A 9,982-nucleotide genomic window follows, 5' to 3' on the forward strand; every position below is an offset into this window, starting at 1 on the left:
GATGTATGCTTGTACAAAATGCTGTGCAGCACTAGCATGATTTTCACAACTGCTGTACCAAATGGTTTAGTGTGTGGTTACATTTCTTTTTTTGTATATACCGTTTGCTGTATAGTTTTTTCTTTGTTTTCCTAAGAATATACATGCTTACATTTAAATTTTTTAAAAACAAACTAATTTGATGCCAGTTGTAGATGGATTCTGCACCTGCTCTGCATGATGCCAAGAAACCTGCTTTATCATTGCCTGGGTATTTTTTTTATTTTTTTTTAATTGCTAGATTGCCTTCTGTTTAATTTCCTTTTTGGACATTTTTATGTATGTCTTTGCCCTGAATTGTGGTAGCAGCTTTTTTAGCCCCACTACTTCTAGGAAGCCTGTTGATATGGGGATGTGCACTACTCTGCCTTGAATTGAATCTGATATATAATATAGCTCTTCAGTCAATAATCCTGCTACCCTGCCTGATGTTATATCTAGTAAAATAGCCCTGAATATTGAAATAGCTCAGCCATCTACCTCTTCTGGAGTTTTATTTATTTATCTATGAAAATGTTTAAGGCCTTTTCATAACCTAAATCGATTATTCCACTTTTTGTAACACCCCAAAGGTGTATGCAGACTGACTTAAGAAAATGACTTGTGCTTTTAAAGACATGATGGAGAAAAAGATTGAGCAAAACCTGAAAACATTTCTCCAACATAGGTGTGTCCGGTCCACGGCGTCATCCTTACTTGTGGGATATTCTCTTCCCCAACAGGAAATGGCAAAGAGCCCAGCAAAGCTGGTCACATGATCCCTCCTAGGCTCCGCCTTCCCCAGTCATTCTCTTTGCCGTTGCACAGGCAACATCTCCACGGAGATGGTTAAGAGTTTTTTGGTGTTTATATGTAGTTTTATTCTTCAATCAAGAGTTTGTTATTTTAAAATAGTGCTGGTATGTACTATTTACTCTGAAACAGAAAATGGATGAAGATTTCTGTTTGTAAGAGGAAGATGATTTTAGCAACCGTTACTAAAATCGATGGCTGTTTCCACACAGGACTGTTGAGATGAAGTAACTTCAGTTGGGGGAAACAGTGTGCAGACTTTGCTGCTTGAAGTATGACACATTTCTAACAAGACTTGGTAATGCTGGAAGCTGTCATTTTCCCTATGGGATCCGGTAAGCCATTTTCTTAATAAGAATAAAGGGCTTCACAAGGGCTTTAAAGACTGGTAGACATTTTTCTGGGCTAAAACGATTACTTTATAAGCATTTTTAATAGATTATAGCTTTGAGGAGTTATTTTAATCTTGGGAATTATGTTAAAAAAACGGCAGGCACTGTATTGGACACCTTTTTCACTGGGGGCCTTTTCTAATCATAGGCAGAGCCTCATTTTCGCGCCACTAATGCGCAGTTGTTTTTGGGAAGCAAGGCATGCAGATGCATGTGTGAGGAGCTCAGATACACAGAAAAAGCTTACTGAAGGCGTCATTTGGTATCGTATTCCCCTCTGGGCTTGGTTGGGTCTCAGCAAAGCAGATACCAGGGACTGTATAGGGGTTAAATGTAAAAACGGCTCCGGTTCCGTTATTTTAAGAGTTAAAGCTTTCAAATTTGGTGTGCAATACTTTTAAGGCTTTAAGACACTGTGGTGAAATTTTGGTGAATTTAGAACAATTCCTTCATACTTTTTCACATTTTCAGTAATAAAGTGTGTTCAGTTAAAAATTTAAAGTGACAGTAACGGTTTTATTTTAAAACGTTTTTTGTGCTTTGTTATCAAGTTTATGCCTGTTTAACATGTCTGAACTATCAGATAGACTATGTTCTGTATGTGAGGAAGCCAAGGTTCCTTCTCATTTAAATAGATGTGATGTATGTGACAAACAATTTAGGGAAAATGATGCCACTGATAATGATGTTGCCCAAGATGATTCCTCAAGTGAGGGGAGTAAGCATGGTACTGCATCATCCCCTCCTGTGTCTACGCCAGTCTTGCCCACACAAGAGGCCCCTAGTACATCTAGTGCGCCAATACTTCTTACTATGCAACAATTAACGGCTGTAATGGATAATTCTATTAAAAACATTTTAGCCAAAATGCCCACTTATCAGCGAAAGCGCGACTGCTCTGTTTTAGATACTGAAGAGCATGAGGACGCTGATGATAATGGTTCTGATATGCCCTTACACCAATCTGAAGGGGCCAGGGAGGTTTTGTCTGAGGGAGAAATTTCAGATTCAGGAAAAATTTCTCAACAAGCTGAACCTGACGTTATTACATTTAAATTTAAATTGGAACATCTCCGCGCTCTGCTTAAGGAGGTGTTATCTACTCTGGATGATTGTGACAATTTGGTCATTCCAGAGAAATTATGTAAGATGGACAAGTTCCTAGAGGTCCCGGTGCCCCCCGAAGCTTTTCCTATACCCAAGCGGGTGGCGGACATTGTAAATAAAGAATGGGAAAGGCCCGGCATACCTTTTGTCCCTCCCCCTATATTTAAGAAATTATTTCCTATGGTCGACCCCAGAAAGGACTTATGGCAGACAGTCCCCAAGGTCGAGGGGGCGGTTTCTACTCTAAACAAACGCACTACTATCCCTATAGAAGATAGTTGTGCTTTCAAAGATCCTATGGATAAAAAATTAGAGGGTTTGCTTAAAAAGATGTTGGTTCAGCAAGGTTACCTTCTACAACCAATTTCATGCATTGTTCCTGTCACTACAGCGGCGTGTTTCTGGTTCGATGAACTAGAAAAGTCGCTCAATAAAGAATCTTCTTATGAGGAGGTTATGGACAGAGTTCAAGCTCTTAAATTGGCTAACTCTTTTACTTTAGACGCCACTTTGCAATTAGCTAGATTATCGGCGAAAAATTCAGGTTTTGCTATTGTGGCGCGCAGAGCGCTTTGGCTAAAATCTTGGTCAGCGGATGCGTCCTCCAAGAACAAATTGCTTGACATACCTTTCAAGGGGAAAACGCTGTTTGGCCCTGACTTGAAAGAGATTATTTCAGATATCACTGGGGGAAAGGGCCACGCCCTTCCTCAGGATAGGTCTTTTAAGGCTAAAAATAAACCAAATTTTCGTCCCTTTCGCAGAAACGGACCAGCCTCAAATTCTACATCCTCTAAGCAAGAGGGTAATACTTCTCAAACCAAGCCAGCCTGGAGGCCAATGCAAGGCTGGAACAAAGGTAAGCAGGCCAAGAAACCTGCCACTGCTACCAAGACAGCATGAGATGTTGGCCCCCGATCCGGGACCGGATCTGGTGGGGGGCAGACTTTCTCTCTTCGCTCAGGCTTGGGCAAGAGATGTTCTGGATCCTTGGGCGCTAGAAATAGTCTCCCAAGGTTATCTTCTGGAATTCAAGGAGCTACCCCCAAGGGGAAGGTTCCACAGGTCTCAATTGTCTTCAGACCACATAAAAAGACAGGCATTCTTACATTGTGTAGAAGACCTGTTAAAAATGGGAGTAATTCATCCTGTTCCATTAGGAGAACAAGGGATGGGATTCTACTCCAATCTGTTCATAGTTCCCAAAAAAGAGGGAACATTCAGACCAATTTTAGATCTCAAGATCCTAAACAAATTTCTCAGGGTTCCATCGTTCAAAATGGAAACCATTCGGACAATTCTTCCTACCATCCAGGAAGGTCAATTCATGACCACGGTGGATTTAAAGGAAGCGTATCTACATATTCCTATCCACAAGGAACATCATCGGTTCCTAAGGTTCTCCTTTCTGGACAAGCATTACCAGTTCGTGGCACTTCCATTCGGATTAGCCACTGCTCCAAGAATTTTCACAAAGGTACTAGGGTCCCTTCTAGCGGTGCTACGACCAAGGGGCATTGCAGTAGTACCTTACTTGGACGACATACTGATTCAAGCGTCGTCTCTGCCACAAGAAAAGGCTCATACGGACATTGTCCTAGCCTTTCTCAGATCTCACGGGTGGAAAGTGAACGTAGAAAAAAGTTCTCTATCCCCGTCAACAAGAGTTCCCTTCTTGGGAACAATAATAGACTCCTTAGAAATGAAGATTTTTCTGACAGAGGCCAGAAAATCAAAACTTCTAAGCTCTTGTCAAGTACTTCATTCTGTTCTTCTTCCTTCCATAGCGCAGTGCATGGAAGTAATAGGTTTGATGGTTGCGGCAATGGACATAGTTCCTTTTGCGCGAATTCATCTAAGACCATTACAACTGTGCATGCTCAGTCAGTGGAATGGGGATTATACAGACTTGTCTCCGACGATACAAGTAGATCAGAGGACCAGAGATTCACTCCGTTGGTGGCTGACCCTGGACAACCTGTCACAATTGATGAGCTTCCGCAGACCAGAGTGGGTCATTGTCACGACCGACGCCAGTCTGGGGGGCTGGGGCGCGGTCTGGGAACCCCTGAAAGCTCAGGGTCTTTAGTCTCGGGAAGAATCTATTCTCCCGATAAACATTCTGGAACTGAGAGCGATATTCAATGCTCTCAAGGCTTGGCCTCAGCTAGCAAAGGCAAAATTCATAAGGTTTCAATCAGACAACATGACGACTGTTGCATATATCAACCATCAGGGGGGAACAAGGAGTTCCCTTGCGATGGAAGAAGTGACCAAAATAATTCAATGGGCGGAGAATCACTCCTGCCACTTGTCTGCAATCCACATCCCAGGAGTGGAAAATTGGGAAGCAGATTTTCTGAGTCGTCAGGCATTTCATCCGGGGGAGTGGGAACTCCATCCGGAAATCTTTGCCCAAATAACTCAGTTATGGGGCATTCCAGACATGGATCTGATGGCGTCTCGTCAGAACTTCAAGGTTCCTTGCTACGGGTCCAGATCCAGGGATCCCAAGGCGACTCTAGTGGATGCACTAGTAGCGCCTTGGACCTTCAACCTAGCTTATGTGTTTCCACCGTTTCCTCTCATTCCCAGGCTGGTAGCCAGGATCAAACAGGAGAGGGTATCGGTGATCTTGATAGCTCCTGCGTGGCCACGCAGGACTTGGTATGCAGACCTGGTGAATATGTCATCGGCTCCACCATGGAGGCTACCTTTGAGACAGGACCTTCTTGTTCAAGGTCCGTTCGAACATCCGAATCTGGCCTCACTCCAACTGACTGCTTGGAGATTGAACGCTTGATTTTATCAAAGCGTGGGTTCTCAGATTCTGTCATTGATACTCTTATTCAGGCTAGAAAGCCTGTAACTAGAAAAATCTACCATAAAATATGGAAAAAATATATCTGTTGGTGCGAATCTAAAGGATTCCCATGGAACAAGACAAAAATTCCTAAGATTCTATCCTTTCTACAAGAGGGTTTGGAGAAAGGATTATCTGCAAGTTCTTTGAAGGGACAGATTTCTGCTTTATCTGTTTTACTTCACAAAAGGCTGGCGGCTGTACCAGATGTTCAAGCTTTTGTTCAGGCTCTGGTTAGAATCAAGCCTGTTTACAAACCTTTGACTCCTCCTTGGAGTCTCAATTTAGTTCTTTCAGTTCTTCAGGGGGTTCCGTTTGAACCCTTACATTCCGTAGATATCAAGTTATTATCTTGGAAAGTTTTGTTTTTGGTTGCAATTTCTTCTGCAAGAAGAGTTTCAGAGTTATCTGCTCTGCAGTGTTCTCCTCCTTATCTGGTGTTCCATGCAGATAAGGTGGTTCTGCGTACTAAACCTGGTTTTCTTCCGAAAGTTGTTTCTAACAAAAATATTAACCAGGAGATAGTTGTGCCTTCTTTGTGTCCGAATCCAGTTTCAAAGAAGGAACGTTTGTTGCACAATTTGGATGTAGTTCGTGCTCTAAAATTCTATTTAGAGGCTACAAAGGATTTCAGACAAACATCTTCCTTGTTTGTTGTTTATTCTGGTAAAAGGAGAGGTCAAAAAGCAACTTCTACCTCTCTCTCTTTTTGGCTTAAAAGCATCATCCGATTGGCTTATGAGACTGCCGGACGGCAGCCTCCTGAAAGAATCACAGCTCACTCCACTAGGGCTGTGGCTTCCACATGGGCCTTCAAGAACGAGGCTTCTGTTGATCAGATATGTAAGGCAGCAACTTGGTCTTCACTGCACACTTTTACCAAATTTTACAAATTTGATACTTTTGCTTCTTCGGAGGCTATTTTTGGGAGAAAGGTTTTGCAAGCCGTGGTGCCTTCCATCTAGGTAACCTGATTTGCTCCCTCCCATCATCCGTGTCCTAAAGCTTTGGTATTGGTTCCCACAAGTAAGGATGACGCCGTGGACCGGACACACCTATGTTGGAGAAAACAGAATTTATGCTTACCTGATAAATTACTTTCTCCAACGGTGTGTCCGGTCCACGGCCCGCCCTGGTTTTTTAATCAGGTCTGATGAATTATTTTCTCTAACTACAGTCACCACGGTATCATATGATTTCTCCTATGCATATTCCTCCTTTACGTCGGTCGAATGACTGGGGAAGGCGGAGCCTAGGAGGGATCATGTGACCAGCTTTGCTGGGCTCTTTGCCATTTCCTGTTGGGGAAGAGAATATCCCACAAGTAAGGATGACGCCGTGGACCGGACACACCGTTGGAGAAAGTAATTTATCAGGTAAGCATAAATTCTGTTTTTTTGCAGCATGGAGCTATATACCACCCCATCCTTCTAGTTTAATTTCCTTGTGTAATGCTGAAGTGTAATAGCTCTGAAAGGTTGACTCTCTTGGGTCTGCTTTTTAAAGGGGCAATGTTGTTTGGTGAGGAACCTGAGGGCTTAAAGGGACATTAAACCCAAATTTTTTCTTTCATGGTTTAGAAAGGGCATGCAATTTTAAACAACTTTCTAATTTACTTCTATTGTCTAATTTGCTTCATTCTCTTGATATTCTTTGCTTAAAAGCATATCTAGATAGGCTCAGAAGCTTTTGATTGGTGGCTGCACATTGATGCCTTATGTGATTGGCTCACCCATATGCATTGCTATTTCTTAAACAAAGGATATCTAAAGAATGAAGGAAATTAGATAATAGAACTAAATTGGAATGTTGTTTAAAATGTTATTCTTTATCTGAATAATGAAAGAAAAAATGTAAGTTTAATGTCCCTTTAACCTCTGAAAGACCATGCAGTAAGAGCAATTTTATATTCAGGTCCCCAAGAACTGCTACGTACAATTACAGTTAAAGAGAAAGACATGTCAAAATTTTACTTTCATGATTCAGATCTAGCATGCAATAATAAACAACTTTCCAAGTTACTTCTATTTTCAATTTTGCTTTATTCTTTTGATATATTTCTCTTGTTAAGTGTATCCAGTCCACGGATCATCCATTACTTGTGGGATATTCTCCTTCCCAACAGGAAGTTGCAAGAGGATCACCCACAGCAGAGCTGCTATATAGCTCCTCCCCTCACTGCCATATCTAGTCATTCTCTTGCAACTCTCAACAAAGATGGACGTAGTAAGAGGAGAGTGGTGTATTATAGTTAGTTTTTTAACTTCAATCAAAAGTTTGTTATTTTTAAATGGTACCGGAGTGTACTGTTTCATCTCAGGCAGCATTAGAAGAAGAATCTGCCTGTGATTTCTATGATCTTAGCAGAAGTAACTAAGATCCATTGCTGTTCTCACCTATTCTGAGGAGTGAGGTAACTTCAGAGAGGGAATGGCGTGCAGGTTTTCCTGCAATAAGGTATGTGCAGTTAATATTTTTCTAGGGATGGAATTTGCAAGAAAATGCTGCTGATACCGGATTAATGTAAGTAAAGCCTTAAATGCAGTGATAGCGACTGGTATCAGGCTTATTAATAGAGATACATACTCTTATAAAAGTGTAATATAAAACGTTTGCTGGCATGTTTTATCATTTTTATATATGTTTGGTGACAAAACTTATTGGGGCCTAGTTTTTTTCCACATGGCTGGTTTGATTTTTGCCTAGAAACAGTTCCTGAGGCTTTCCACTGTTGCAATATGTGTGGGAAGGGCCTATTTTAGTGCTTTTCTGTGCAGCTAAAAATACTGACAGAGACATTCAGCTTCTTCCTGCATGATCCAGGACATCTCTGAAGGGCTCAAAAGGCTTCAAAGTCGTGTTTGAGGAGGGTAACAATCACAGTAGACTGTGGCAGTTGTTGTGACTGTTTAAAAAACGTTTTTGTCATTTATTATTCTGTTTTTGTTATTAAGGGGTTAATCATCCATTTGCAAGTGGGTGCAATGCTCTGCTGACTTGTTACATACACTGTAAAAATTTTGTTAGTGTAACTGCCTTTTTTCACTGTTATTTCAAATTTTGTCAAAATTTGTTTCTCTTAAAGGCACAGTAAAGTTATTTATATTGCTTGTTAACTTGCTTTAAAGTGTTTTCCAAGCTTGCTAGTCTCATTGCTAGTCTGTACAAACATGTCTGAAACAGAGGATACTTGTTCATTATGTTTAAAAGCCATGGTGGAGCCCCATAGGAGAATGTGTACTAAATGTATTGATTTCACCTTAAACAGTAAAGATCAGTCTTTATCTATAAAAGAATTGTCACCAGAGGGGTCTGTCGAGGGGGAAGTTATGCCGACTAACTCTCCCCACGTGTCGGACCCTTCGCCTCCCGCTCAAGGGACGCACGCTAATATGGCGCCAAGTACATTAGGGACGCCCATAGCGATTACTTTGCAGGACATGGCTGCAATCATGAATAATACCCTGTCAGAGGTATTATCCAGATTGCCTGAATTGAGAGGCAAGCGCGATAGCTCTGGGGTTAGACGAGATACAGAGCGCGTAGATGCTGTAAGAGCCATGTCTGATACTGCGTCACAATATGCAGAACCTGAGGACGGAGAGCTTCAGTCTGTGGGTGACGTCTCTGAATCGGGGAGACCTGATTCAGAGATTTCTAATTTTAAATTTAAGCTTGAGAACCTCCATGTATTGCTTGGGGAGGTATTAGCTGCTCTGAATGACTGTGACACAATTGCAGTGCCAGAGAAATTGTGTAGGCTGGATAAATACTATGCAGTGCCGGTGAGTACTGATGTTTTTCCAATACCTAAAAGGCTTACAGAAATTATTAGTAAGGAGTGGGATAGGCCCGGTGTGCCCTTTTATCCAAAATTGGTGTGTCTGGTCCACGGCGTCATCCATAACTTGTGGGAATATTCTCCTCCTCAACAGGAAATGGCAAAGAGCACAGCAAAAGCTGTCCATATAGTCCCTCCCAGGCTCCTCCCCCCCCCCCCCCCAGTCATTCTCTTTGCCGCTCTGAACAAGTAGCATCTCCACGGAGATGGTGAAGAGTATGTGGTGTTTAGTTGTAGTTTTTATTCTACTATCAAGAGTTTGTTATTTTAAAATAGTGCTGGTATGTACTATTTACTCTGAAACAGAAAAAGATGAAGAGTTCTGTTTGGCAGAGGAGTATGATTTTAGCAGCAGTAACTAAAATCGATTGCTGTTCCCACACAGGACTGTTGAGATGAGATAACTTCAGTTGGGGGGAGCAGTTGGCAGACTTTTCTGCTTAAGGTGTGACTAGCCACATTTCTAACAAGACTGTGTAATGCTGGAAGGCTGTCATTTCTCCAACATAGGTGTGTCCGGTCCACGGCGTCATCCTTACTTGTGGGATATTCTCTTCCCCAGCAAAGCTGGTCACATGATCCCTCCTAGGCTCCGCCTACCCCAGTCATTCTCTTTGCCGTTGTACAGGCAACATCTCCACGGAGATGGCTTAGAGTTTTTTAGTGTTTAACTGTAGTTTTTCATTATTCAATCAAGAGTTTGTTATTTTCAAATAGTGCTGGTACGTACTATTTACTCAGAAACAGAAAAGAGATGAAGAATTCTGTTTGTATGAGGAAAATGATTTTAGCAACCGTAACTAAAATCCATGGCTGTTCCACACAGGACTGTTGAGAGCATTAACTTCAGTTGGGGAACAGTTTGCAGTCCTTTGCTGCTTGAGGTATGACACATTCTAACAAGACGATGTAATGCTGGAAGCTGTCATTTTCCCTATGGGATCCGAA

At 41.8% G+C, this 9,982-nt stretch overlaps 1 protein-coding gene across 1 annotated transcript in view; it reads left to right on the plus strand.

The window, feature by feature from the left end:
• ZZEF1 (zinc finger ZZ-type and EF-hand domain containing 1) overlaps positions 1 to 9,982 on the plus strand; it is a gene marked incomplete in the record, with an annotated part of 722,361 nt that overhangs the window by 243,868 nt on the left and 468,511 nt on the right.

Source organism: Bombina bombina, chromosome 3 (assembly GCF_027579735.1).
Source record: "Bombina bombina isolate aBomBom1 chromosome 3, aBomBom1.pri, whole genome shotgun sequence".
In the NCBI taxonomy this organism is placed as follows: Eukaryota; Metazoa; Chordata; class Amphibia; order Anura; family Bombinatoridae; genus Bombina; species Bombina bombina.